Source organism: Equus quagga, unplaced genomic scaffold (genome assembly GCF_021613505.1).
Source record: "Equus quagga isolate Etosha38 unplaced genomic scaffold, UCLA_HA_Equagga_1.0 72560_RagTag, whole genome shotgun sequence".
Taxonomy (NCBI): Eukaryota; Metazoa; Chordata; class Mammalia; order Perissodactyla; family Equidae; genus Equus; species Equus quagga.
The window spans coordinates 524,709-551,970 of record NW_025802468.1 but is presented as its reverse complement, the minus strand read 5'-3'; the positions used below and the strand labels follow the sequence as shown (position 1 = coordinate 551,970).

General features: G+C 38.6%; 1 protein-coding gene across 1 annotated transcript in view; it reads left to right on the top strand.

Moving 5' to 3' along the window:
• Nucleotides 1–26,963, top strand: part of LOC124234181 (eukaryotic translation initiation factor 1A, Y-chromosomal-like) — a 139,491-nt gene extending 112,528 nt beyond the window's left edge. The window contains exons 5-6 of the transcript XR_006887240.1: nt 24,290–24,971; nt 25,940–26,963. The gene's annotated coding sequence lies outside the window, so the exon portion shown is untranslated. The remainder of the gene's footprint in view (nt 1–24,289; nt 24,972–25,939) is intronic.
• The last annotated feature ends 299 nt before the right edge of the window (nt 26,964–27,262 follow it).

Here is a 27,262-nt window from a genome sequence, read left to right as displayed (position 1 = left end):
CTGTTTCTTCTTGTTTCAGTTTTGGGAGTGGTATGATTCTAAGAATTGGTCTGTTTCTTCCAGGTTACCTGATTGGTTGGTGTATAGCTTTTCATAGTATTCTCACAATCCTTTGTATTTTTGCAGCAACTGTTGTTATTTCTCCTTTTTCATTTCCCGTTTTATTTGAATCTTTTGTACTTTTTACTTAGTGAATCTGGCTAAGAGTTTGTCAGTTCTGGTCATCTTCTCAAAGAACAACCTCTTAGGTTCATTGATCTTTTCTATTGTTTTTTAGCCTCTATTTCATTGACTTTTGATCTGATTTTTATTATTTTATTCCTTCTACTGACTTTGGACTTTGTTATTTTTCTGCTTCTTTTAGGTATAGTGTAAGACTATTTTTGTTATTTGTCCTGTTTCTTGAGGTAGGCCTGTATTCAATTTCCCTTTTAGTAACACTTTTACTGCATCCCAAAGATTTTGCTATGTTGTGTTTTCACTTGACATTTTCATTTGTCTATAGCTATTTTTTTAATCTTGCCTTTGATTTTTTCATTGATTGAATAGTTGTTCGGTAGCATGTTTAGTCTCCACATATTTGTGACTTTCTCAGCTTTTTTTCTGTAGTTGAATTCTGGTCTCATAGCACTATAGTCAGAAAGATTGGTAGTATGATTTCAATCTTCTTAAATTTATTGAGGCTTGCTTTGTTTCCAAACATGTGGTCTATCTTTGAGAATTTTCCAAGGGCACTTGAGAAGAATGTGTATTTTGTTTTTGGAAGGAATGTTCTGTATATAAATCTATTAAATCCATCTGGTTTAATGTTTCACTTAATCCTACTGTTTCTTTGTTGACTTTTGGTCTAGATGATCTATCCATTGACATATGTGAGCTGTTAAGGTCTCCTACTTTGTTGTGTTGCTGTCAATTTCTTCCCTTAGGTCTGCTAATAATTGCTTTATAGATTTTGGTGTTCCTCTGTTTGGTGCATATATATTAATGTCTTATGTCTTCTTGGTGGAATATCCCTTTATCATTATGTAATGCCCATTTTGTCTCTTGTTATCTTTTATCTTGAAGTCTGTTTTGTCTTATATAAATAGGGGTACATCCATTTTCTTTTGCTTGCCATTTGCTTGGAGTAGCATCATCATTCTATCCTTTTCTCTAAGTCTGTGTTTGTCTTTTAGAGTTGAGATTTTTTTTTCAGAAACAGCTTATTGTTCTGTGTTGTTTTTTAATCATTTTAGACATTCTCTTTTAATTGGTGAATTCAATCCATTTACATTTAGAGTGATTATTGATATATGAGGGCTTAATATGGCTATTTTATCTTTTGTTTTCTGGAAGCTCTATATTTTCATTGTTTCTAATTGTTGTATTTCTCCCTGCCATTTCACTTTGGTGGCTTTCTGCGATTTTCTTTTCTGTTTTCTTTTTACTTATGTTTTGTGACTCTGATCTGATTTTTGTTTGTGGTTACCATGAGGTTTGTGTAAAATATCTCATATAAGAGTTAGTCCATTTTCTCATAGTTTCTTATCTCCATTAGCCTATGCACGTTCCATCCCTTTCCTCTTCCTCATATGTTATTGTTGTCACAAATTATTCTCTTTTTTGTTCTGAGTTTGTGAGCATACTGAAGTGATTATAGTTGTCTTTGATGCTTTATTTCTCTTTATTCTTTATAATTGTTATAATTATATGCTGTTATAATTATTTATTATATATAAATGCATAAATCATGTTATATCATTGTTATTTTTTACTAGCTTCTTTTGATATATGGCTGCAATTTTGTAATTTGTCTGTCTATTTATCTCCTTGCCCAAAGTTCTGTAAAACTTAGCCTGTTTCAAATAGGAAGTCTCTCTTCATTATTTCTTGTAAGGCAGGTCCAGTGACAGTGAGTTCTCTCAGCTTCTGTATATTGCTGGAAAATCTTTTATTTCTGTGTCATATCTGAAGAATAAATTCACTTATTCTTGGCTGATAGTTTTTGTCTTTCAGTATTTTGAATATTTCATTCCACTGTCTCCTAGCCTGTAGAATTTCTACTGAGAAATCTAGTAAAAGCCTGATTGGGGTTCCTTGTAGGTTATATTTTTCTCTCTTGCTGCCCTTAACATTTCCTCTTTTTCATTGGCTTTTGACCATTGAATAATATATGTCCTGGATAAGGTCTGTTTTTAAGTTGGGTAATTATGACTTCTATTAGCTTCATGGATGTGGATGTCCATTTTCTTCCTCAGGATTGGGAAGTTCTCTGGTATTATTTCACTGAATAAGCTCTCTGCTCCTTTCTTCTTCTGCGATACCTATAATTACTATGCTCGTTTTCCTAATTAAGTCAGATATTTCTCAAAGAATTTCTTCATTTTTAAAGAGGGGACTCCTCCCCTAGTTAAATTGACCCCTGGAGGCCCAGTTCACCCACCTTCACATTTATAGATGCATGGGCCACTTAGCTGTTCTGTTATGCTGTATAGGGAGTCTTTTGTTGGCCAATGGACATCTGGTAGGTTGTAAATTAATGGGGAGAAACAAAGGGAATAATTCCACCATGATGCTGATTTCACTCTTCTCCATCAAGTTTCTTTAGGGGCAAACATTGTTTAGCAATCATTTTAAAATGCTTATTGACCATTATCTGAGTGGTGTTTTTATAACCTCAAGCCATGCATAGTAGAAAAGTTTTACAACAGTGAAAACTTATATACTAATAAACAAGATACTACGTCCAAATTGGAAAATAGATCTGAAGCAGGAGGCAATTCCTTAGCGTAGTAGGTAAAAAATCAAAGAACTATGAGATTTTAATGGGAACTGCATTTAACCATTCCACTTGAGCTCAAATTCTGTCTAGTTCTGCCCTTACCTTTCTAGTGGTGTTTACCCGAGTTCAGCAATACGTATTTACAACAGTTACACCTCATATACATTAGAACATTATACACATGTTACCTCTTAAACCTCTATAGGTTTGATTAGTTAGGCAAGAGCTTCTAGACACTTACCACAAGAAATTAGAGGGGTAATAGCACAGCCATTGGTATTAAAGTGTACTAAAGGATCTCTAGATTCATCTACAGAATCGGGCTTCTGATGACAAATTCAAGAGTCAGAAGTGTATTCTCCTTTTGTAATAGATTTGGGGGTGCACATAAGAGTATTGTCTTTTCAAGAAAGAGAGAAAGAAAGTAAGGTAAGAAACAGTAGTGACAAACGTGTACAGACCTGGTTTGGCCATCTTGGGAAAGCTATCTGCCTCAGATTTTGGCTGCTTTTCTCCCTAATCAGTTTGATTGGAGGCCTCCAGCACCTGTATAGGACTGGATGTCAGATGGAGCTTTCTTTAAGTGTGATATATATATCTACAAGGTTAAATGCCTTCTGCAACAGTGTTCTGTGACAGTATAAGTGGTTAGGAGCCCTACAGAAGAACCATTTCAATGAAGCACAGGGGCTGTCTTCCACTTATGATTCTTCCAGAATTCCTAGTAACCAAGCCCTAGACCAACAGCATTCTTAAATTAAAATAAAGAAATCTGGGAATCTTCTTTAACCTGTTGATGATAGCTTGTGTATAAGACATTAGAGACTTACAGTAACTTGTCATACCAGCAAAAGACAAGGGATCAGGAGAAAATTGTATACGAGTAGACATTGATCTGATCAATGACTATCTCATGAAGAATAAGTTAACATTTTCCAAAAAGAGTAATTCAAGCAGTCAATGAGACCAAAGGCAATACCTTAGGCCAGGGGAATTCTGTCTCTAAGTGTGTAACAAAACCTCAAAGATAATTCACAGGACTAGAATCTAATATCTACATGGGTGCATACATAATTTTTCTCTTTATGATTAGTCTCAGTTTTGACCAAAGACAATCACAGTAAAACTAATTTGTTTAGGTTAAAAACTTGGCCTGATTGTATAAAAATAAGAATACCTAACAACAGGAGCCAAAGAGTACATCTTCATGCAGCATTTTCTTCATGAGAAAACACAAGCAAATTTTGAAAATAAATGTATGTTTGTAGTATAGTCTACAGTCAGCCCTGGTGATCTATTGGTTAAGATTTAGTGCTCTCACCACCAGGCCAGGTTTGTTTCCCAGTCAGGGAATTCCACCACTGGTATGTGGGTTGTCACACTATTGCAGGTGCATGTTGCTGTGATGCTGAAAGCTATGCCATCGGGATTTCAAACACCAGCAGGGTCACCGATGGTCGACAGGTTTCAAAGGAGCTTCCAGATGATGACAGACTAGGAAAAAGGACCTGGCCACCCACTTCTGAAAACATCAGCTACGAACACCCTATCAAGTGCAACAAAGCACTGTCTGATAAAGTACCAGAAGGGGAAAGAATAGTGAAAAAGACCATGCAGGGTTTCACTCTGCTATACAGAGAGTTGCTAGTAGTCAGAATCTACTCAGCAGGAATAACAACAAATTATACTCTACACTGATAAAAGCACTGGTGAAAAGTCATACATTTGCATTTAAGGCAAAATTACCCAATAAGTGTGACCTGCCAAAAAACTAAATCCTGTGCGATTACCTGAGAGTATGGGGATCTCCACAGTGAAGCTTTATGGATTTTTAATAGAAGGTCTGCCAGCTGCAGGATTCCTTTGACCTCCATTTCTTTGACCTCCCCACACCTGACTTCTGCCTTGGCATAAGCATTAGCTGAACGTTGTTGATTCTTGCATTCACCACAATTTCTCTCATATAATACCTGCATTTTCTACTCCTACTGCCACTAATCTCTCTAGCTCAGATGTGTCACCACCAATGAAAATCTCCAATATCTTCCAAATGGTATTTTGACTCAGAAACCCACGCAACTCACACTTTGTACTGGGCTAACTGATCAAATGTTGACATCACAAGTAACCTAAGTGAGACAAATCTCCAGACCTAGATAGTTACACTGGAGAATTTTACCAACCATTTAAAGAATTACAAATTCTACACATCTTATAGAAACTACAAGAATCCTCCAAACATTTTAACAATTCAATTCAATTCTATACAATCTCTTTGAGAAAATAAGAACAAAGCAGTCTGCCATCACTGCTTACTCAGCAATGTCCGACAAGTTCTAGTGACGTCACTATGACAAAGCACAGAGATCAGAAAGGAAGAAATAAAGCTCTCCTTATCTTCACATGACACGGTTGTATACTTACAAAATCTCAAGGAACAGCAAGAAACTGCTAGAGTCAGTTGAACAAAGTCACAGGATACAAGATCAACATACACAAATAAGTTACATTTCTAAACACATAGAAATTGAAATTAAAAATACACTCTTTAAAAGAGGCTAAAAAAACAAAGAAAGAAATATGTGTAAATCCACCAAATCATGTAAAGACATTTAGGCTGAAAACTACAACAGTGAAAAATAAGAAGATATATCATGCTTAGGAATTCAAAGATTTAACATATTTTGAAAATGACTGATTCTAGTCAAATCTAGTCAATGACTGATTCATTCTTGACTTACATACTTAATTAAATTCTCATAAAAAGTCCAGCAAGGCAGCAATTGCTACAAGACTGCATTTGACTGGCAGAGAGATAGACACATAACCTCAGCAGTAAATCACATAAGGGACATATGTGCTTCTATATATCTGCTACATGTCTAACAGCATATAAACAATTTTTTTCAATGGCCATTCTCAATAAACCTAGCAGGACTAATAAGACGTTTGCATGAATAATTTTTACTCAAAACCAGTTTTTTTCTTTTCTTTTCTTTTCCTTTTTTTTTCCTTGAGGAAGATTAGCCTTGAGCTAACATCTGCCACCAATCCTCCTCTTTTTGCTGAGGAAGACTGGCCCTGAGCCAACCTTCCTCTGCTGTATATGTGGGACACCTGCCACAGCATGGCTTGCCAAGTGGTGCCACGTCTGCTCCGGGGATCCGAACTGACAAACCCAGGGCCACTGAAGTGGAATGTGCAAACTTAACTGCTGCGCCATCGGGCGGGCCCCCCAGTTTTTTAATTTTCTAATGCTGTGTGTCTATAATTCTCTGACTTGATTTTCACATCAAAACACATGTAAATATGTTTATACAACAACCAAAAGACCAAGAGATCGTAATATTGGTTTTTAAAAGATAAATAGAACTAAATGCATGAAGTTCTATTACAACCTTTGATTTGCTCAACAAAAATATTAATCTGGTGAACAGTTGCAACATCATTAATTACACATTAAACTAATTAGAAGAGTATTTTCCATATACTTTACTTTATCAGAGTCCATGAATATTTTAAGATTGTTGTTCATTCTTATACCCCAAACTAATTTTCAACAGTATTTCATGTTGAGTCTCCTGGGTTCGTCTAAAACATAAACCAAATGATAAAAAGCAACAATGGCTTTCCATACGTGTATTTTTATCTAGCATTTATGCTACTGTATTTGTCTTTGCCAAAATAATATTCTAACGTTAACATATGCCAAGAAAACTTTTCAAATTTAAAACTACATACATTTACACTCTTGAAAATAGCAAGTTTTCTTTTATGCATAGAGACATGTAAATTCAAAAAGAGAAAGTATACAGGGCAAATATGACGTGATTATTTACCATCATTTAAGTATTTGGAGAAATTGCAATGTGATGTGCCCTACTACCTTACCAAGTAGGAATGAGAGACTAATACCAATCCTCCATTACAATTAGAACAAAGCCATGTGATGTAAATACTGACATTCAGACACATATTTGAGACTTCAACACGGGATTATGCGGGGTTGCATGGGTGGTGTCAGGGGCAGCTGAGTGTCTTGTCATAGCCAACATGTTCCACTGATTTTGACATCAGCAAGTGAAATACTAGGTTCCTGCGCTCTGTGGAGCAAAAGTAAAAACAGACTTTGTCTCTGAATGGTTCTATATCATGGTTTTGGACACTGCTCCAGGCTTGTTAGCATTTAGCCTGCTTCTTCCAACAATTCTGTGCGTTATCATTTTCTTTTAATAACACAGCTCCAGCTGTGACAAAAGTATATACATCTGCATAATGATGACTCTGACGAAGTTGGGACTATATGAGCTCAATAATTTCCACACACCCATTTACTAATCATAAGCCACCCTGCATTATGCCCTTCTCTGAGAGGCAACCTCATTTCTTCTTTCACCAAAGACTAATTTTTTTAATGATGGCATAACATAGTCAACAAAATATAAAACCTAAACGCTTATAGCTTAATGAATTTTTTACCAGTGTCACATACTGGGCCACTGACCAAAAGTTAAGATTGAGAACACTTCTAGTATCCCAAGTCTCCTTCCACAATGTGGCTCTCATCCCCACTGCAAGATAAACTCTATTCAATCTTCTGAGCACCACAGATTAGTTCGCATGCTCTTGAGTAATAGAACTAATTTTGAGTTTACTTTCCTTCTTTCCAAAACACTTCAGTGACACTCTTCCATGTTGTTCAGTGCATTTTTATTGCTGTGTGGTTTGTCTATGCTATGGTGTCCTTTAAAGTGTCTCTTCTTTCTTACATATTATTGGATCTGCCTGACAGCATTCAAAACATACTCATATATGTGATCACACACACACACACACATAATTTCTTCATGAGTTGTATTGTGTTCTGAGATGTACATGATGTCTGTTCGATCTTCTCCCTATGATGTCAGCAGCTACTCGAAGAATATTAACTTCTAGATGTTACTAAAATGCCATTACTGTAACCCCAAGAACTTTTCCAGGGATAAAGGAAGTAAAATAATTATTTTGATAGTACTAAAATGCTATCTGCCGTTTCCACCATGCTGATGCTTATTTGCACTGATGGTGCGAGACCGCAGGTTGTCGTGAGACTTCGAGGTCTCCATCAAGGAAGGACTGAGATAGCAGCACCGCACTGTTCCTGTCCCTGTTTGTAATCTTCACTATCACACATTCTCAGTAAAACTAAGTAAATAAGTAAAAGCAGGTTTCACTTAAGAATGCCCCTGATAAAGCTAGTAAAAATGATTATTTTAGTCTCCCCCTAACCCATGAGTACATGTCTTTTTCTTTTATGGTTCTGAGGTTCCACAAATGCTAGCTCTCCAGGCAGCCACACATGGCACATGTGGCTTTTTTTGGACAGTTTTGTGATGATTGCTGGTGATCTGCCCTTGGAGAGGGTGGTGGTGCATGTGTGAAAGAAGCAAAAATGGAAGAAAGGCTTAGTCCTGGAGGGTCAGGGGAAGTATAGGTGGTATCCCTAATGTTCCCAAAATGGTGCGAGCACCGTGATAAAAATTCAAAGTCCTGTAAATACCACTATTATCCACAAGAAAGAAACCACATTAGGAAACTAGAATTCAGTGCTTATCTCACCAAAGAAGGTCTACCCTACTGCAGTTAGCCACTGTTCTGTTTAGCAGTCAGCCTCGTAGTCTTTCTTCAGCAATGTTATCCTGGGATGCCCTTTCTCCTGGGCAGGGAAATCCAAGCTTGATTACCCTGCAACACAGGAGGGGGTAAAGTAAGTAAATAAAGGAAAGAGGGAAGTTACCCTCCAAAGCAAAGCCTCTCACCAGTCCTTACCTAAGGACCAGCTAATGGAAGCCACCAAACTGAAATTTCGCTACACGTATTACTTGAGAAGACATCTGCCTCTCACAGCCAGCCACCTTCCACTCCCCATGTTAGGCTGCTGAACGTACAGGTCTTGCTGCTTCTACTCTGTGTCAAGCAACATCATACGCTAGCAAACATAGGATGAGCACCTTTCTCTTGAGACGCACTAACAGTGCCGCAAAAGACAAGGCCAACAGCCTCGGAGCCTTACAGTTTTGAAGTGGAGAACTGCGTACTCCTTGTACGCATGGTTTTACAGGGCTTTCACATGCATTTGTTCATTCACTCCCACAATCCTCAACCTTCGTCGGAAGACACAAACTGAGGTCTTAAGAGGAGAGCAGTGGCCAGAGTTAGAAAGTGGCAAAGCCCAAAAAGGAGCACTACTTCCCTCCCACCTTGGCACCATCACCCAGTACTCCTAAGAGCAGCCAGGTTGAACAAGTGAGAGATGGTGCTCCCAAGGTTACTCAGCTGGTGAAAACCTTTTACTTTTGTTTTTATCCCTCACCCCTTCCTCAATCACATACCAGGGCTGTTAAGAATTCAGAGGAGGGAGAGGCCTAGCAGATATGCAGAGACGGTTCCCACTGCTGACCAAGAACCACAGTTTCAGAACCAAGTGGCTCTTGAGGTAATCCTCCCATCTGAGGATACCACATGACTCCACAGAGGTGCTCACTCTCTGAAACGGTCTTGAAAGACATCAAACCAAGTTCATTTTGAGGGAGGAAAGGAAAGTAACAAGCAGTGTGTGCTTTCTAAATGTCCTCATCCTCACTTATCACCTTTCTACAGTCCTTGCATCAATTCCCATTACTCCATTTTCACTGTCGAGATTTGTGATGGAGCCTCAGAGAGGTCAGCCAACTCACCAGAGTCACAAAAGCAAAGCAAAGGGCAAGGTGCTACCAGGATTGGAACCCTTCCTCTTAAACTATGGCTCAACTCAATCCAGCATGAGTGGTGCAGTGCTGGGAAAGTCTGCAAGGCTGAATTTAACTTTATTTGTTGTTACACAACACTGCTGGTTCTTCACACACATCACCTCAAAAAGTAGGCAGTGCTGGGGGCGGGCCTTGTGGTGTAGTGGTTAAGTTTGCATGCTGTGGCAGTGGCCCACAACAAAATAGAGGAAGACTGGCACAGATGTTAGCCCAGGGCTAATCTTTCTCAAACAAAAAGAAGACTGGCAGTGGACAGTAGCTCTGGGTTAATTTTCCTCAACAACAACAACAACCAAAAAAAATAAAATAAAAGAGGGAGATTGGCAACAGATGTTAGCTCAGGACAAGTCTTCCTCTGGGGGAAAAAAAGCAAGCAGTGCCCTATATCTAACTGTCTTTCTGGCCAGTGGCTCTGAAGACAGAGCTTGCAGTAGTCTGCACATTCACACATGAAGGAAAAGAGAAAAAACAAATAAACACCCAGAGGTCACTGCATGGTCTTTTTCCTTTTTAGGGTGGGCCTTGTTAGAAGGAACAAAGAGAATAAAGATCTTACTTTGCCACTGACAAAAATGTTGTAAATCTTCATGGCAAAGCTGTTGCCATTTGCATCCTTCAAGTGCACTATATCAAAGGAACCAGGAGGTCTTTCTCTGTTGGTGATCACATCATGGCTGAGGTTGGCCCTACCAATCACTGTAGGCACATTGCCTAGAGAGAAGGGAAGATAAAATGGAGATGGGTCATTTAAAAAAAAAGACAGCTGCCACCTTTAAAACCAATTAATAGAGAGGGGTTCACCAAGAAAACATAAAGATGCTGGGGGGCAGCATTCCAAAGATCATGGTTTCAAGAACTCTTGTTACTGTGTAAATGAATATTATTTGTGAATTAGACTGCAGCCACATCTAAAGGGAGATTTCAAAGATTCTTGAAAGTAGCAGCTTTCCCTGCATTCTTTGTCCAAGAAGAACTCATTAAAGATTGAATAAGTAATCATTTTGGGGTGGACAAAGATGGTGAGGAAGGGTGAGGGGTGGATGGGGAGAACGGGAAGGTGGCTAGGGGTTGTGGGAACTAAAAAGAGGGCTAAAGAGGAATTCAGGTTTTCAAGAAGGGGTTAAACAATAATGGAATGCCCTTAATCGGGCTCTGGTTAATGCAGTTCTACCACTGATTAGTCACCGAATCTTCCAAAGTTCCCAGGGCTGTCAGGAGCATATGGAAGATACTCTACCATAACTGGTTTAACTGACCTCAACTTTTTTTCTTATTCTTTGAAAACAACCTCTTCTAATCAACTGCTTTTTTTATGTGCCAATAAAATGTATAAGATACAAAGGAAAATATGCATCATATTGAAAGACGTGATTTATTCCCATGCCTGGTAAGCCAAAAACACAAATAAGAATTTAATGGCTATGTGGAAAGTCAAAATCTAATCTATCCCGAGAGACTGAGTAGGATATAGTAAGATAATACAAACGTACTGTGTGTAGGGCACAGGCCACCTAGTCCAGGAGACAGGCTATACATGAGGGTTTTATTTACCATAGAATATGCGTGCTTTAAGAAAAACTCCCCCTGAAACCATCGCCAATAGTGAGTCAACCACCAACCCACCTATGTGCCCTTCTTCAAGTGGAGAGGCCACACTAAAGTCAGAATGAAGCCCCTTTTACAGCAAAAAACAATCTAGCAGTCTAAGAGACTCCAGAAAAAGTTGAAAATTACACACCATAGAGCAAGGGCAAATCACAATACATTTACCAACCTCTGGAAAACTGAAGGGAAGGGAAAAACACCCCACTCAATCTGAAAGTTTTAAGATTGAGGCTCTAAGAAGGAAGAAAAATAGGACAATCTTGCAGGTAAAAAACATTGGGCCTGACAGTGACCAAAACAGACTTCTATAGTCTGAACACTCTAAAGCCAAGACACTGGTTGATCCAAGATGCAGATGGGTAATGGAAATCCATGGCCAGCTGAATCTATATGAAGTTTGGTATGTGAGAAGCCACAGAAATTAGAAGGTTTTGCCTCCCTACTCAGTAGTGTACTGAAAGTCAAAGGAGTACCAATTGTTGACAAATATGTAAGTGACTTTGTAAAAGGTTTAGTATTACATTTATTCCAAGTGCTATGGATAACCCCTAATGTTCAAGTAACCCGGGAGAACTCAGGTGTCCACAGAACACTATCTGAAAGCTAAGAACACCTCATGAAGGCCTTTAAAAGGTTTAATGTCTATCTTAGGTCAGCGGAACTGGCCCATCCTTCAGGTCCTTGTGTGAGACAGTGAAGCTAGTAGCACCCACGACCCTCAGTTACAGAACAACTTTCTGATACTATGCCTGTAGCACTAACATAAGGAAGGCCTGGGAAAAAGCATCTCCTCGGTAATAGAACGCAAGGCTTGATCTAGCTGCCAAGAGTAGAAGAAATGCCTCTCTCTGCCTATGTCAAATGAACAGTGAACAGAGTTTTTGTTTGTTTTCCAGAACCCTTATGTGGGAACATCATGGATTTACTATGTGTAGGATAATAACCAGAGCTTAGTTATCCAGAACCAAATTCACATTCTAGATAACAATTCCTTCACTTCACTTGTTTGTCGCAGTTTCTAACAGTAAAGAGGGACTACAGACTGATGGCACTACACTACACAAATACTAATTAGTATTAAGTGTCAAGTTCCAACGAGAAGCCTCTGGCATTCAGAATTTGGTCCATTAGCAATGAGTAAATGTAGGTTGAAAGCTGAGAGTCTAGACAAGAATCACTGCTTTTAAAATTCTTGAATGTATGAGTGATAGTCTTTATGCCTGACCGTAAGGCAGCTCTGGGAAATCGGTAATAAGAACACTCTGTACACATAGGCTATCAGAAGATGTCCATATGTGCTTCCACCTCAACAAGCCCTAAAGTGGCCCTGCCAGTGGTCTGCATGAATAAAGGTTGGCCTGAAATACAGTTTTGCTAAATAAACTAGAGTGCCCGCCACCCTTTGGACCTGTGTACAGCCACTGGCCAGAGAGAAAGTCTTTTCTCTTTCAGCAGAAATAGTGCAAATGAAATGGGCTACCCATTTAACAAGAATGGAGGGATACATCAGCTAAAACATCCTCCAGCCTCCAGTTTCTGTAATGATGGGCCGAGGTTACTTCAGACCAACCTTCGTGCTTTCAAAAACAGCTATAAACACTGGATACAAGTAATTCTTTAAAAATCCCCCTAAAAGGATCCAAGGGGTGAGGAGACAGCAAGGAATTTCTTTCTTTTTCTTCCTTCCTTCCTTCCTTCATTTCTTTCTTTCTTTCTTTTTGAGGAAGATTAGGTCTGAGCTAACATCTGCTGACAATCCTCTTCTTTTTCCTGAGAAAGACTGGCCCTGAGCTAACATCTGTGCCCATCTTCCTGTTTTTTATGTGTGTGACGCCTGCCACAGCATGGCTTGATAAGTGGTGTGTAGATCAGTGCCCAGGATCCAAATTGGTGAACCTCAGGCTGCTGAAGCAGAACATGCCAACTTAACTGCCATGCCCCGGGCCAGCCCTGACAGCAAGGAATTTCCAGGCTCAAAACAAGGAATGAAAGGAACTCAGGAGCCTGGAAATGGATTTTGCCTTTTGTTCTGCTTTCTTTTTGATGCCCTCTCAGGGACACGGGAACAGAAATCAAAGCCCAGGGTTAAGTCTCAGGGTTGAAAGGTCAGTCTCATAGAACACCCCACCCACAATTAGCTGGCCCCAAAGGGCTGCACTCCCACAAATATCTGAGCCCAAAACAATCCTGTGTTCCTAATGACTTAAAGCCTAACGACTTTCACACTGCCTGGCCAGCACAGGGAATGTAAAACCTCCGTCAAAGTGGTCTCAGGCTGATACACAGCCCAGAGACCAGATAGACGCAAACACACATCATTGGCGGAAGGAGGGCCGAATTGTCTTATGCCTCACCGTGTTCCTACTAACCATATTTTACGTGCAGTGTCCAGCATGGAAGGAACCAAGATACCATGATGAAGAGCCACCAACAGCCAGGCTCAGTCTTCAGAACTTGGAACAACCCTGAAAGTATGTGCAAGGACAAAAAACAATCTTGGCCAAGTGACTCAGCAGATCTGAAAAACAATCAGGAAGAACTTTTAGGAATGAAAACGCAGTAAGCAAAATTAAGAACTGCAGAAAATGGATACACTCAATTGAAGAGAAAATTAGAAAAATGGAGGGTGCTGAGAAGAAAATGCACAGAATTCACCATGGGAAAGACTAAAAGATGAAAAGCAGAGAAGAGTGGATGAGTTAGACGAACGTGAGAAGGTTTAATACAGGTTGAATCCAAGCCCCCAAAAGAGAGGAGACGAAGGATGGGGACATAAAATGATATCCAAGAACATAGTTTTCGAGAACAAGTGCAGAAACCCTTCAAGTCCCAAGAAGGTTAAAGGGGAGAAGGATGTGGTATTCTTATGCCCCAGAAGAGGATAGAAAAGCTGACTAATTTTGAACTCTGGTGATTTCAATCTGCATGCTGTTAATTCCAACAGTAACCACTAAAGTAACAGAATCAGAAATGGCTAACATTTAAAATCATTGAAGGAAAAAAAGGTAAAAAATTGGAATATTGGAAAATAATCAATCCAAGAGAAGATAAGAAAGAGGGGAAGCTATATAGAGAAGAGGCTGGACAAGAAGGAAGAACCATCAGAAAGCGATATATATCAATATTACATCAAACCGTAGGTGGGCTAAGCAAAAAGCCGGGGGAAGGCTGGATCAGAAAATAGAACACAGCTCTGGTTTGTCAGGATTCACCCATGATATGCAGATACTGAAGAAGTGGAAAGAAATCGATCAACTGAACATGTGAGTACTAATCAATGGGATGCTATAAAGGAAAAACTTCCAGAGAGATACTGTAGTTTTAGTTTGCATGTTCTAATAGACTCAAAACACATAATTGCAAAAACTGACAAATATGAAAGGAGAAATGCCCCAAACTGCATTCCTTGACTGAGAATTTAACAGACAATGGTCTGAAATTGACAGAACAAAGAGTTAAAACCAGCAGCAACAAAACAGGAGAGTAGGACAAAACAGAGTATAAAACTGAACTTTCGGACATATATAGATCATTGCACTCAACATTCCTGGACTCTATATTCAATAAAGAACAAAAGAGGTCTCCACTATGCCAACCTTCTGGTGGAACAAGCATGAATCCTGAACTTGAAGATGAAGCTGGCTGAATGGTAAGAGAGTGTGTGTGTGTGTGTGTGTGTGTGTGTGTGTGTAGGAGGCTATGATTCTATGTGCAGTTAGGCATATGTGCCTTTGTGTGCTCTCATGGGTCTGTACCTGCCCACAAGAGCACATTCTTGCAGAAGATGAAGAGGGAAAAGTCTGGTAGGTGAAACAGCTAGACATACAATCAGGCCATAGACGTTTCCAGTATCATGAAAGAAAAGACTGAAAATCCAGTTTGGAAGTAACAATAGTAGATCAGGATCAAGAACCCACTTGCTCAGATGAGACTTCCTGATCGTATTACCTTTCTGTATTGTTTTCCTTCATTTCTGATCCAGTCAAATTGGTCTTTCATATTTAAGATGTACAGCTGAACAGAAAAAGAAAAAAAAGAGGAACACAACTTCAAACTGCATGCAGACAGAAACAAACACACCTACCCAACAGCCAACTGTTAACCATAGAGAAAACAGTGTTAGTAAAGAGAGATCTAGCCTTTCCCTTCCTCCCCCTCCTAAGAAGTGATGTCAGAATGTCCACCTGATAAGAGTGTCTTAGTTTACCTGGGGGTAGCTGGCCACACCCGACAGTCTAACCATGCAAAACACAGTAGGGACTTTGGGCCACTCAGTACCCTCTCCACCAATGGATGGCCTGGAGGCTGAGATTAGCCACCGGGGTTGTCAGCTGCTCTCAGCCCTCTACTCTGGTGGCTTATAGCCTATGTCTATACCTTGGTACTTTTCCACTTCCCAGTAGAGGGCAAAGAGAAGGATGGGCTTTGATAATCATACCACATCCTCATCCACACACGTTGGCCCTGTCCTTGGACAGGTTAGTAAACCTGCCTGCCCTTGGGGTACCATTTTTCTCCTTAAGGCATTTCTGCTTGGCTGCCTGGTGAACCAGTCACATATACATGACTGGTCCGCAATGAAAATGCCAGATGCTATGGCTAGTGTGGGCCTCCCTGGCTGGAAATACTCCATTTGCATTGTCACACATCACTGCTAGGAATAGTGAGCAATAGCCACTATTCCCTGGGAGAAGACAACTAGAAGGTCTGTGTGTATAGCTTTCCTGGACCTTGCTCTATTGCACACCTTCCCTTGGCTGACCATAATCTGTATCCTTTCCCTACAACAAATAGTAAATGCGAGTATAATCACTTCCAGGAGTATTGACGGTGCTTCCAAAGAATTAGCAAATCCAAGGGCGGTTTGGGGACCCCCAAAATGGCAAATGCTGTCAAATATTAGGGTGCAGCACTGAGCACTGTACATACACACACAGACACACACAAAAGCCACAGTGAGTAAAACGTCAGTTCTACTGGCTGCCATGGTGAGGCACAGGAGAGAACTCCTTTGAGAGTTCAGGGCCTGTGAGAAGAGTCTGGATGGGTCTTGGAAAGGCAGGAAAGAACGTAAGAATAGGGGCACATGGAGGACAAAGCAAAGTGAAAACCCAAGTGACTACTGGGAATGGACATTCCCCCTGAGGGAACCTGGGGACATGTTGTGTGTAATGATGGTGGGGCTGGGGTACTGTCATCAAGAGACTGAACACAATTTGGGGCATTCCTTTAAACTAAGTACACAAATCCTAGTAAGGGGGGAAGACCCAATGTACAACCAATTTCAACAGGCAGAATTAGGTTACAGGACAGAAAATATTCAAGGTATGCTGCAATAGTAGACAACATGCTTAAGTCAGTTGAGGTAGAAAAGAGAGACACAGACATAGATGGACCAGGGTGTTGAAAGAGGTTTTTGATGTTCACCAGGCAGCCAAGCAGAAATGCCTTAAGGAGACAAATAGTACACCAAGGGCAGGCAGGTTTACTAACCCACAGCCAACATCACATTCAATGGTGAAAAACAAAGGGCTATTCCTATAAGAACAGGAACAAGACAATGATGCCTGCACTAGCCACTCTTATTCAACATAGTACTGGAAGTGTTACCTAGAAATTTTAACCAAGACAATTAGGCAAGAAAAAGACATGAAAGGGATCCGAATTGTAAAGGAAGAGATAAAATTCTCACGATTTGCAGATGGCATGATTCTATACATAGAAAACCCTAAAGAATCCACCAGAAAATTATTAAAAATAATAACTAGAGCAAAGTTGCAGTGTAAAGAACCAACATACAAGAATCAGTTGCATTTCTATACACTAACAGTGAACTAGCAAAAAAGAGAAATTAAGGATACAATCCCATTTCCAATTGCAACAACAAAAAATAAAATACCTAGGAACAAATTTAACCAAGGAGGTCAAACACTTATAAACTGAAAACTATAAGATATTGTTGAAAGAAATCAAAGAAGACATAAAGAAATGGAACAATATCCCAAGATCATAGACTGGAAGAATGAACATAGTAAAAAAGATCATATTACCTAAAGCAATCTATAGATTCAGTACAATCCCAATCAGAATCCGAATGACATTCTTCATGGAAATAGAACAAAGAATCCTAAAATTTTATTTGAAAACAGAGACCCAAAATAGCCAAAGGAACCCTGAGAAAAAAGAACAAAGCTTGACGTATGGCACCCCGTGATTTCAAAATATACTACAAAGCCATAGTAATCAAAACAGCATGATACTGGCATAAAAACAGTCACATGGATCAATGGAACAGAACTGAGCGCCCAGAAATAAACCCACACATCTATGGACAACTGATCTTTGACAAAGGAGCCAAAAACAGACAATAGAGAAAGGAAAGTCTTTTCATTAAATGGTGTTGGGGAAACTGGACAGCCACAAAAATTAACTCAAAATGAATTAAAGACTTGAATATGAGACCTGAAACCATCAAACTTCAAGAAGAAAATGTAGGCAGTACACTTTTTGACACTTGTCCTAGCAGCATCCCTTCAAATTCCTTGTCTACTCGGGTAAGGAAAAGAAAAGAAAACAAATGGGACTACATCACACTAAAAAGCTTCGGCAAGGAAAAAGAAACCGTCAACAAAATGAAAAGACAACCTACCAACTTTGAGAAAATATTTGCAAATCACATATCCAACAAGGGTTTCCAAAATACATAAAGAACCCATACCACTCAACAATAAACCAGACAATAAAAAAAAATGGGCAGAGGATATGATTCTTTAGGATTTTCTGTATATAAAATCATATCATCTGCAAATAGTGACAATTTCACTTCTTCCTTTCCACTTTGGATCCGTTTATTTCTTTTTCTTGCCAGATTGCTCTGGCTAAGACTTTCCAATGCTATATTAAATAAGAGTGGTGAAACTGGGTATCCTTGTTTGGTTCCTGTTCCTAGAGGGATAGCTTTCAGTTTTTCTCCATTGAGAATGATATTAGCAGCGGGTTTGTCATATATGGCCTTTATTATGTTGAGGTGTTTTCCTTCTCTACCCATTTTACTCAAAGTTGTCAGCATAAGTGGATGCTGCATCCACTCAAATGCTTTCCCTGCATCTATTGAGAGGATCATGTAATTTTTACTCTTCATTTTGCTAATGTGGTATATCACATTGATAGATTTGCAGATGCTGAACCATCTCTGCATCCTGGAATATATCCCATTTGATCATGGTGTATGATCTTTTAAATAAATTTTTGTATTCGATTTGGCAGTATTTTGAGGATTTTTGCATCAATGCTCATGAGTGGTATTGGCTGTAATTTTCTTTTTTGTGTGTTGTCCTTGTTTGGGTTTGGTATCATGGTAGCGTTGACTTCATAGAATGAATTAGGAAGCATCCTCTCCTTTTCAGTTTTTTGGAAGAGTTTAAGAAGGATAGGTATTAAGTTTACTTTGAATGTTTGGTAGAATTCACCAGGGAAGCCATCAGGTCCTGGACTTTTATGTTTTGGGAGGTTATTTTTGGTTTTGTTTGGGTGAGGAAGTTTTGCCTTGAGCTAACATCTTTGCCAATATTCCTCCTTTTTTCTTTTTCTTTTTCTTTTTTTTTTTTTTTTGCTTGAGGAAGATTAGTCCTCAGCTAATATCTGTACCAATCTTCCTCTATGTCCTATGCGGTATGACTCCACAGCATAGCTGATGGGTGGAGTAGGTCTACATCTGGATCCAAACCCACAAACCCAGGACATTGAAGTGGAGTATGTGGAACTTTAACCACTTCACCATGGGGCCGGCTGCTGGGAGGTTTTTGGTTACTGTTTCAATCCCCTTATGGTGACTCGTCTATTCAAATTCTCTATTTCTTCTTGATTCTGTTTTGGAAGGTTATATGTTTCTAAGAACTTATCCATTTCTTTCAGACTATCCAATTTGTTCGCATATAGCTTTTCCTAGTATGCTCTTATAATCTTTTGATTATAAGGTTTGAGGTGTCCATTGCAATGTCTCCTCTTCCATTTTTAATTTTATTTATTTGAACCTTCTCTCTTTTTTTCTTGATAAGTCTAGCTAAGTGTTTGTCGATTTTGTTTATCTTTAAAAGAAACAGCTCATTGTTTCATTTATTTTTTCTATTTTTTTAGTCTCTTTCATTTATTTCTCCTCAAATTTTTATTATTTCCTTCCTTCTACTGATTTCAGGCTTTCTTTCTTCTTCTTTTTCCAGTTCCTTTAGGTGCACTGTTAAAATGTTCACTTGTGATTTTTCTTGTTTGTTGAGAAAGGCCTGAAATCCTATAAACTTATAAACCCTCTTAGAACCACTTTTGCTGTATCCCGTAGATTTTGGCATGATGTATATTCATTTTCACTCTTCTCCAGGTGTTTTTTTAATTTCTCTTTTTATGTATTTGTTGACCCAATCATTGTTCTATAACATTTTGTTTAATCTCCACATATTTGTGGGTTTTCTGATTTTCTTCCTGTAGTTAATTTCTAGGTTCAAACCATTATGGTCAGAAAAGATGCTTGGCATTATTTCAGTCTTCTTAAATTTATTGAGACTTGTTTTGTGGCCTAATATGTGATCAATCCTGGAGAATGTTCCATGGGCATGTGAAAAGAATGTGTATTCTGTGGTTGCTTGATGGAATGTTCTGTATATATCTACTAAATCCATCTTGTCTAATGTGTCCTTTAAGGCCAGTGTTTCCTTATTGATCTTCTGTTTGGATGATCTTTCCATTGGTGTAAGTGGAGTGTTAAAGTCCCCTACTATTATTGTGTTACTGTCTATTTCTCCTTTTATGTTTGTTAATAATTGCTTACATATCTAGGTGCTCCTATGTTGGCTGGATAGATATTTACAGGTGTTATATCTCTTTGTTGGATTGTTCCCTTTGTCATCATGTAGTGCTCTTCTTTGTCTCTTGTTACGGTTTTTCTTCACAGTTTCTTTTGTCTGATATAAGTATTGCTACCCCAGCTTTCTTTTCTTTGCCATTTGCATGCAGTATCTTCTTCCATCTTCTTCCATCTCTTCACTTTCAGTTTGGTAGAGAGTAGAGAAGGAACAAAAGGGATCTATTTTGCAGGATGTTAAAGAGGAGGAGTAGGATGCAATGTTAATACAAACCCTTGACCCTCTCCCAGTTACACTGATGCCAGTCCTTGCAGCTGGCTGGTGCCACCACCTCTGGAGGTGCCCTCAGTAACTGAGACAGGTGTTCTGCCTTCCTATGAGAGGAAGACTGAAATGCACCCAGGAACAGTGGATTGGGTTTCACTCTCCCACACTAGACAGGGAACACAATTTGGTCACAGAGCTCCCCTCAGAGCAGGGAAATTTACATTACAGCAATATCTTGTAGAGGTTAATGCTCAAGGATAGCCTGCCAAATTCATATGGATGCATAACCTCTTCTCTACCTCTGATTTATTTAATTGGAAAAATAATAATCCACCCTATCAGAAGGATCCCCTGCAGATGACAGAATTGTTCTCTTCCATCTTGACCACCTAATATCCATCCTGGGTAGACATTCATATTTTAATAAGATGCTCCTAACAGGAGATGAGACAAGAATGGCAATGGACAAAGCCAAAGATGAAGCTCACCAGCTTCATCTAGCAGAACCCTGCTGGTACCCCTGAGACTAATGAAACTATCCCAACAGCTGGACAAGCTTGGAATCCCAATGATGCTGGAGGAAAAGTCAGATTGGAAGGTTACAAGAGGTACATCTTAGCAAGTCTAAGAACAAGGGTCTCCAAACAAAAAAACCTAAATAAAATTCAGAGGATCCAACAAAAACCTGATGAAGTTCCTTCTAAATTCCTAGAAATAATTTACCAAGCCTATTGGTGCTATACCAATGCAGATCCAGAGTCCACTAAGAACCTTTAGGATGGTTAATATGACTTTTATAGGACAAAGTGCCCAAGATATAGGAAAGAAATGACAAAATCTTGATGGGGCTTTAAGAATGAATCCCTCTCAGCCTGTGGACATTGCTTTTAAAGTTTACACCAACAGAGAACACTGAATGAAAGACAAAGGGGCTTGTAGAACTGTTGCTTTCCTGGCTACCAATCTAGGTGGACAAAAACAAGACCATCAGAAAGGAAAAGCAAGTCAACATAAAAGATGTAAGCATCCCCAGAGGAAGAATCAATGAACCTATTGCAAAGAGGAAGGGCATTGGAAGGGAGAATACCCTAAGAAAGAAAAAGGAAGTGCAGATGAGAGAATGAGGGGAATGTCCCAAGTCGTAGAAAGGGATGAATGTTCTGGTGAGGGCTGAAGATGCCCAGGGGCTCCTTTGGATTTGAGGCACCCCATCCAAATCTCCCACAGGAACCCTAGGTACAAGTGACAGTGGGGAACAGACTAACTTCACTTGTTAGTTGATACCTGCACCACCTATTCTGTTTAAAATGCCAAATTAACAAAGAAAATGTCAAAGTCAACCCTAGTTACTGGAGTGTCTGGTGAAATTCAAGATTGTCACTCCTGCAGTGATTAGAATAGCAGGTGGGAGACCTCACTCTGAAACACAGTTTTCTACACATGCCAGAATGCCCCATTCCACTTCTAGGTCAAAACCTTCTCTGCAAATTAAGTGCACAAGTAACCTTTGCTCCAGGACAGCTCAATATAGGAGTTCCCCCAGAACAGTCCCCAAGTCTGCATATCGCCTTGCTGGGGATCCTAGAGTCAGAAGCAGAACTGTTAACACCTGAAATCTATGAGAAGGTAAGGCCCAACATATTGGTGAACAGGACCCCAGGCAAAGCAAAGACTTCCCTACCAAGATGAACACCCTTAAAAGAGAGGACTCAAAATCTCTTAGAGACAATGGAATTCAATCTTTGATCACTATTCAAAAGCTTCTAAAAGACAAAATGATTACAAAAACAACTCTAAAAATAATCCTTACAGGAAAAAGAGAAGAATCTTTAACAAAAAAATCTTTGGCCATCTGAGTAGGTTCATCTTCCAGGGAGAGATTTGGATCCAGCTGTTCTTCTGAGTTTTGTACCTATGAGATGGCTAAAGTGTTAAAAGATCTCTGTTGGTATCTGTCTGTGTGTAAGTCTCTCTATATGTTTCTCTGCCTTCAGATGACATAATTTCTAAAGTATCTCCATGTAATTGGCTTGAAGTAAGCACTTGTATAAATTATTTCTAAATGTAATAGAAACTACCACAGACATCTTTTACATTAAGATGGTATAAAGTGCTCTTTGGAAACTGAAATCTGGCTTAACTTTCTTGGTTTGATCAAAATAAACATGTTTTCAGAGTTATCATCATAGGATACGGTACAAACACATTACCTCTGTTAGAAAATTTGTCAGCGAAAAACAATAACTGATAGCTGATTTTGTCTGATGTCTCATGAGAGTTTTGTAGGAAATCTAAATAAAATTATTAGGAACAACAAACTAAATAGGTGTGAAAAGGAATAAAGCTTTAGGGGAAGTTTTTAGCAACAATTATGTGTTATGGTGTGTGTACTTAAGACAACTCAAGATCATGGCTAACTGTTTTAACGTTGTATGATGTTTTTGTGAGTAACTGAAACACAATTTTTGGGAACAAATAATTTAGATAGATAAAAATTCTAAGAGTTTTTGGGTGCAAGAAATATGTTTTATGGTATGTATGCTTAAAAAATAGGTTCCAAAATCTTTTTGGTAACTTAAAACTTTAGAGTTTTGCTAAATTAAGTTAAATGATAAAAATTCAAGTGTCTAGGTAATTTCCACATAAGATAAAAATATTAGGAACTGATTACTAAGCACAGATTTGTCTGCCTTTGATTTCTTATCTCAGAGAAACTGAAAGATGCTTAGGTTTATTGTTAAACATGTTTTGTGGGTGCTGGCAAATTTTCTATGAGAAAACACATATTGCTGGCAAGTCTGAATAAAAGGAAAGTAAAATGCACATTTTCAGTAAAGAAGGTATAAAGAATAGAGATATTTTTGAACGTTTGTTGAGAAAGATAAATTTGTCCTAAAGTTCTAGGAAGGAAAAACCAAAAGAAAGCATGGTACAAATTCTGAATGTAAAGTAAGTGACTGAAAGTTTGTGAAAGTAAAACACTGAGGATTTTTGTGCATTGTTAAGTTGGCTGAGCGGAAAATGAATTCAATTAAATGAATGAGTTTCAACATCAAAAGTAAACTGGTGCAAAATAGAATTTTGCTTTCTCTCTCTTAAAGAGGTAATTTTCTTGAACGTTTGGTCTGCTCTCAATAAAGATGTTATAAAAGGTTTTCCTTTACCCTAAGTAAGTTTACCTAAAAGACAGAAAATCTATGTTTCTGTTAAAATAATTTCCCATGTTCAAAAGGACGGAGATATGCAGGCTTTTTTGTTTATTTGTTTTGGTGAGGAAGAATGGCCCTGAGCTAAAATCTGTTGCTCATCGTCCTATTTTTTTTTTTTTTTTTGCCTGGGGAAGAGGGTAACTGAGCTAACACCTGTGCCAATCGTCTTCTACTTTGTATATGGGATGCCGCCACAGCATGGTTTGATGAATGAGGTGCAGGTCTGCATCTGAGATCTGAACCTCTGAACCCTGGGCTTCCGAAGTGGAGCACATAAACTTAATCACTATGCCACTGGGCTAGCTCTATTAAGATTTTTTTTGACTGTTTTAACTCTCTGTTTGCCTTTGATGTCTTCTGTTGTCACCTTGATTGAATGGATAGTTTAAGCATTATTTCCTATTTGACTGAGTGTTTTAAAGCCTTTTGATATTTTTGACAAAGTTCCCCCAAATTAAAGTATTTCTTTTGACTTAAAAAAAGAACTTTAAGAATTTCCAATCTGCCCTTGGACTTCTCAAAGAATTTATTCCCTTTTTTATAAAGAGGAAGGTATTAAACTTGTTTAGTATGTTAAATTACATGGGAAGTATTATCAAATAAATGATGATAAACCTTCCTAGGTTATACTGGTAAGTGTTATTAATATTAATACTTTGAAAAGTTATATAACATTTCAAAAATTCTTATTTGTCCTGATTGTCAGTCATAATTCTAGTTATTATCTCAAAGTGTTGTATGTCACAGAAATAGCCAAGTGTCTTTGCCAATTACCATTTTTAAATGCTTTCTTCTTTGCAGACTGCTGTTGCTTTACTTTCGTATTTTTGCAAGTATGTTTCATCTTCAGAGAGATTCATGGAAAGGACTCTGACACTTGCTCTAGAATGTGGGTTTCTGACAAACTATCAGATTATGAAACTGAGCTGGGTAAGAAAATACACAACTGTAACTGAAAAACTGATGGCCTCATGAAACCACTAACAGAAGACTGGATTAAAAATTGATTATATGGGACTAAATAAGTTGATGAGGATGACCACAATTTTTGACTTTTAGTTCAAAATACTGCTTTTTCTAATATTTTATTTTCCCAGACTTAAGGAAACCCTTTTCTCTTTTCTTTTAAGGAACTATGACTTATAGCAATTTGTAAGCAGAATTGAAGCATTTATCTTTTTCTCCCTATCTGATTCCTCTGGAATTTGAAAACTCTTGATGAGTATTCTTATATTCATGGCAATACAGTTATTTGCATAAGTTCCAGAAGAATCTATTCTACTTCTAACAGGACACAACTGGAAACACTGGTTATATTACCAGGGCTTTGACTGGAATGTCATATTTGAGAAAAAGATGTATAACCTCAGATATAACCAAATGCTTTGAGGAACAAGGATTGATTTTGTGGAACAAATAAAGTCACCTGGAAATATTGGCCAAGTATCTTGCTTACAGACTTCCCAGCAACCTTTGAACGCAGGTGAGCAAAGAAGGTCACTTTCCTAGCAGGTGTAAGAATTTCAGTATATTTTGAAGACCTTGAAAAGAGAGGAATTAACTCAAATCTGTAGATGTTGCAGGAGCAGTCTGATGGCAAGTCCTTGGCTTGCCTTTCCTGGCATGAAGAGGTCTTTAAATTTCAATTTGAGATTCCTTGTAAAAAGTTCCAGCAAAGAAGATTTAAAAGAGCCTATCTGGGGGCTGGCCCAGTGGCACAGTGGTTAATTTTCCATGCTCTGCTTCAGCAGCCTGGGGTTCACCAAGTTGGATCCTGGGAGTGGACCTATGTACCACTTATTAAGCCATGCTGTGCCAGGCATCCCACATACAAAATAGAGGAAGATGGGCACACATATTAGCTCAGGTCCAATCTTGCTCAGCCAAAAAAAGAAAAGGAGGATTGGCAGCAAATGTTAGCTCAGAGCCAATCTTCTTCAGGAAAAAAAAATTAAAAATAAATAAAAAAGCCTATATGATCAACTGCCATTCTTGTTCTTCTTATATAAATAATTGGGCAAAGTTTATTGAAACTAGGCTTTCTTTGGAAGCCAATGAGTCTTGGCTATTTTGGGCAAAAATGAAAGTCATTTAGAAAGAAAAAATATGTTTTAACAGGAACTAAAATACACATTTGTGGATGTTGGGTTCTATTTCTGTTAATTGTCTTTGAGGTTTTTGTTTTCTCGTATAAACTGGACTGGATCCTGAATTTTCCTAGTTTCCTCAAATATCTCGTGCAAACTAATGTTTTCAACTTTTTTCCATCCTTTTCATTTGGAATTATTGACAACTAGGACCATCATTTTTCCTGAAGCCCTGCAAACTAAAGTTGAACAGCTTGTTAAGAACTTAGAAGAAAGGACTATGATAGCCTGTTTGGACAATATTCATGCCTGTTGCTGTAAATGCTTCTTATTAAATAGCTGGTTACTTGCTTACACAATATAGGGCTAACTTTGGAGACGCTTCCTGTGTTCAGAAGATGATCAAAAAGATCTGGAGGGAACTCTTAATGGACAAGTCAACCCCTGACACACCACAGGCTGCTGTTCAGTTGAGAGTCTCCTAAAGATAAGTAATGAATGGCTCCTAGGGTCTTACCTTACTTTTTGACTATTAGGCAGCAGTCTACTTGGCCACATCAGATTTCACTTGAGGTTCCAGGCATTAACCTTGCTTGCTTTACAGACCTCTTCTTCTGAATTCCCCAAGGATTGATGTCCAAAATGGATGGGATACTAAAATTTGGCTTGCCTATTTTGCTAATCTATGTGGTCATCTATGTAATCATAAAATGTGGACTTAAGTATTGTTCCAAAGCCGTTGATCACGTACTAAAATATTAGTCATGCAAAGCATATCTCACTTTTCCCACATGGTACCCAAACTGTTTTAAAATAAAGATAAAACATTTTCCTTCCGTTCATCCCCATAATGTCCCTAATCAGCAGGAAGGAGCAAGATAGAGATGATAGCCTTATTCTCCAAGATTTAGGAATGACCAACTGACAGTGGGGAATTGAGACAAGTCTCCATTCTAGCATGCAAGGCTCCATGCTTTAAGCTTTTCCTTACTCCCCTCCCCCATCTTATTCTCACAGTATGCTTTGCAAAACTGCTTAGAACTGCATGGAGGCAAACTAGTCAGTGGAAAGAATAACTTGATATCAGAAAACATATGTCCTCTGCCTGCAATTGTTCCTTCTGTCCCACATAAGGAAGTAATTGATGTTTTCATAGATTTCTCAGGAATGTTGCAATCAGCAGATCCAAATTGTTGGGCCTATGGAGAGGTACCCAATGTTCTGTGGTCATCCATCACCTGACATTCCTAAGCCCCCTCCCCAACCCAGTTTGCCTTATATAAGTCACTTCCTACTCAGTTCCCCTTTAAGATCTTTTGTTTTTTATGATGATAGCCATTTTCCAATGAGCTATTTCATTTCTTAATAAAGCTTTTTCTCTACCACCATTTGCCTCTCAACTGATTGGCTTTTGTCTTGTAGTGAGCGGATCAAGCCCTTGCTTAGTATCACACCTAGCAACTGTTAATTCTCATTCAAGACCCAGCTAAAATGTCACTTGTTCTAAAATACCCTTCCCTAAACATCCTTCCTAAATGATGCCAAACACTTGATACATAACTTTATGGTGGCCTGCTAAAATATGTATTGATTGCCAACCAGATGCCAGGCACTGTAATACATGCTTTTATACATACACTACCTCATTTAATTCTCAGGTATAATTACCCCCATTCCTAAAGATGAG